General features: G+C 41.7%; 1 pseudogene; it reads right to left on the bottom strand.

Moving 5' to 3' along the window:
- Window positions 1–1,053: 1,053 nt before the first annotated feature.
- On the bottom strand, window positions 1,054–3,468 carry LOC113925848 (annotated as a pseudogene).
- Between the last annotated feature and the right edge of the window lie 219 nt (window positions 3,469–3,687).

Raw genomic sequence — 3,687 nt, 5'->3', positions numbered from 1 at the left:
GGGGCCATGGCTTCCACCAGACTTTGTCTCAAGTATCAGATCTTTCCTTTCACTCCTCTTCCCCCCTCTTCCTTCCTTCCCTCCCTCCCATTTTAACCACTTTAAAAAAAAAAAGATTCTATTTATTTATTTGAGAGAAAGAGAGCATGTAAATAGGGGGAGGAGCAGAGGGTGAGAGGGAAAGAATCTCAAGCAGACCCCCCGAGTGTGGACCCCAACAGGGGGCTTGATCCCATGATGCTGAGATCATGACCTGAGCCGAAACCAAGAGTTAGATGCTTCAACGACCGTGCCCCCCCAGGCGCCCTCCATTTTAACCACTTTTAAGTAAAGGTTCTGTGCAATAACCACATTCATGTTGCTGTACAACTATCACCACCATCTGTTTCCAGAACTTTTTTATCTTCCCAAACTGAAATTTTGTACTCATACAGTAACTCAGTGTTAAGTCCCCACGTTCCCCTCCCGTCAGCCCCTGGTAACTACCATTCTACTTTCTGTATTTACGAACTTGACCACTCTAGGTACTTCATATCGATGGAACCATATGGTCTTTGTCCTTTTGTGACTGGGTGATTTCACAGCATAATGTCTTCGAGATTCATTCATGTTGTTGTAGGTATCAGTATTTCATCCCTTTGAAAGACTGATTAAATCTTCCCTTGTATGGGGGCACCTGGGTGGCTCAGTTGGTTGAGCGTCTGATTCTTGGCTTTGGCTCAGGTCATGATCTGGGGGTCCTGAGATCGAGCCCCAAGTCCAGCTCCACGCTCAGCAGAGAATCTGCTTGAGATTCCCTCCCCCTGTCCTTCCCCACACTTGCTCTCTCTGTCTCTAAAATAAATAAAGCTTCGAAAAATATTCAATTGTATGTATATGCCATATTTTTATCTATTCATCTGTTGGTAGACACTTGGGTGGCTTCCGTCTTTTGTGAATAATGCTGCTATGAACACGCATATACAAATCCCTGTTTGAGCCCCCTGCTTTCAATTCTTTTGTGTTTATACTCAGAAGTGGAATTGCTAGATCACATGATAATTCTATTTGTACTTTTTTTTTCATCCAACAAGAAGCCATAACTTTATTAATGATAGAAACAGTACAAATTTCAAACCAAGCTGCAGTTATTCTTTTGAAACACCAAAAAAAGTCCTCGTTTTCAGATGGTTACATTGTTAATTCCATTATAGCATTTACAATATCATTACTGTTGTTCTTCAGGGCTCGGACTGCCTTTGCTCTTGACACATTTGCTTGTGACATGACCGATTCTATGTCCTTAAACTCTACGCTGGTTTCATCAACCTCTTCCTCTTCACTCTCCTCTTGTACAGTTGGAGTCTGTGTTTTCTTGAATGTTTGAGACAGCTTCACCTTGAACTTTGAATTTCTCAGCAGCTGCTATTTGTGCTTGTTGAGATAAATCCTCGATCTTGGCTTCCCCAAAAAGTATGTAGGTATCTGAAGCTGGGCTCTTGTAGACATCTGGTTTTGTGATGACAAAGAGGATATTCTTAGATTTCTGGATAGTGCCTCTTGTAACCCCTGTAACCTGTCGAAGACCCAGTTTGGACATAGCCTTCTGTGCCTTCTTTTCACTCTGGCTGTTTTGCTTTACTGACTGGTTCTTCATCGATTTCAGCGGCTGCTGCCAGCTGGGCCTGTTGTGTGGCTGCCTGTGTGGAATCCTGTTCCTCAGGCTCTGGTACTGATTCATCACTGTCGGATTCTGTTCCAGACCCTGTCTCAGCCTGGGGCTGTGGCAACTCCTGCTCTGTAGCAGGGACGGTTTCTGTGACTTCACCAGGCGTTTTGTGAGGGGAATGTGGAACCAAGATGGCGGCAGAAAGAGAGCAAGCGAGAGCGTGACCCACGCCTGTTGCAGAAGGAAACTCTATTTGTACTTTTTTGAGGAACCAACCACATACTGTTTTCAATATAGTTGCACCATTTTACATTCCTACCAGCAGTGCATGGGGGTTCCAGTTTCTCCATATTATCAACACTTGTTTTCTGTTTTGTTTTGTTTTGATAATCGCCATCTTGATGGATGTGAAGTAATATCTTGTGGTTTTGATTTGCATTTCCCTCATGATTAGCAAGGTTGAGCACCTTTTCATGCACTTATGAACCATTTATGTATCTTCTTGGAGAAATGTGTATTCAAGTCCTTTGCCCATTTTTTAATTGGTTTGTTTTGTTGTTGAGTTGTAGCAGTTCTTCATATATTCTGGATATTAACCCTTTATCAGACATATGATTTGCAAATATTTTCCCCCATCACATGCTGCCTTTTCACTCTGTTGGTAGTGTCTTTGATGAATTAAACTTTTTAATTTGACTAAGTCCAACTTATTGGTTTTTTTTTTCTTTTGTGGTCTATATTTTTGATGTTATATCCAAGAGTCATATCTTATTCTACAAAAGGAAAATATGGTATATGCTAGATTTCATTATGTCTATGAACATGAATGATAAGATCTAAACCCAGCAAAACCTATTTGAAGGAAGAATTGGACTTGAGAGAGAAGCTGGAGTTCTGAACCTCTTCATTTGAGGGCTTGAGTTTAGAGAATCTAAAGAAGATTTTACAGACAGCTTTTTGTTTTTCTTCTCTTACCCATTCAAAATTGGGTGACAAATTGGTAGAGGAAAAGAGACATAACAACAGGTTTAAAATTTACTGTTTTTTGGGGGGAGGAGATTGTAGTTGTGTATATATGTGGGGGTTGCTGAGTATTGGTGGAAGTTTTTAAAGTATGCTTGGTGTAGCTGAAGGAAGAAGTACTCAGGACACCATCCCTCATTTGGTAATGACCAGGAGTAATGTTAGTTGGACACAGTAAACATTTTCATTAATGGTAGAGCATCAAAAATTAGAAGAATTCAGACCATCCAAATATGGTCTAGCAAAAATGGTAGCTACTATGTTTTCAGACTAGTAGGCCCACCGAATACATGAACGTGTATTATGGTACATTGCATTTAAAAGAAAAATCTAATATTTGCTATGCCTTTTAAGAAAGAGCCACATGAGTTACTGAACACTAACTCAAATTCAGAGAATGTACTGAGATTGGGGTAAGGGAGATTTTCTTTTCTTTTTTTTTTTTTAGATTTCATTTGTTTATTTGAGAGAGAGAGTGAGAGAGAGAGAGAGCATGAGAGTGGGGTGAGGGGCAGAGGGAGAAGCAGACTCCCTGCTGAGCAGGGAGCCCGATGTGGGACTCGATCCTGGGACTCTGGGATCATGACCTGAGCCGAAGGCAGATGCTTAACCGACTGAGCCCGGGGTAAGGGAAATTTTCCAAGATAAAAGGAAAAACTTACTTGGCAAAAATGTTAATTTATGTTAAGTGGTTTGTGGCAGAGTTGGATACTACAGATGGTCCTCCCCTACCATAGAAAGCAGCTGTCCCTGGGAAGCAGCTGATCTACATTCTTCTGTTTACCCGCTGTGTTCATTGGCTAGCTCTCATCAATGGAATGTCAGTGGAAGTGACGTAAGTCAGATTTCAGTAAGTGGGTGTACCTACTCCTTGCTCTTCTCTCCCTTATATCGGCTGAATGCAGAGGTGCAGAGGTTGATGAGTTCTGGTGGGATGGTAGAGTCATAAGTTGGAAGGAGCTTGAGTCCCTGAATCACTGTGTGGAGGAAAGCCTCCCACCAGCCAGGAATATCTG

Source organism: Zalophus californianus, chromosome 4 (assembly GCF_009762305.2).
Source record: "Zalophus californianus isolate mZalCal1 chromosome 4, mZalCal1.pri.v2, whole genome shotgun sequence".
In the NCBI taxonomy this organism is placed as follows: domain Eukaryota; kingdom Metazoa; phylum Chordata; class Mammalia; order Carnivora; family Otariidae; genus Zalophus; species Zalophus californianus.
This window is presented reverse-complemented; position numbering and strand designations above follow the sequence as displayed.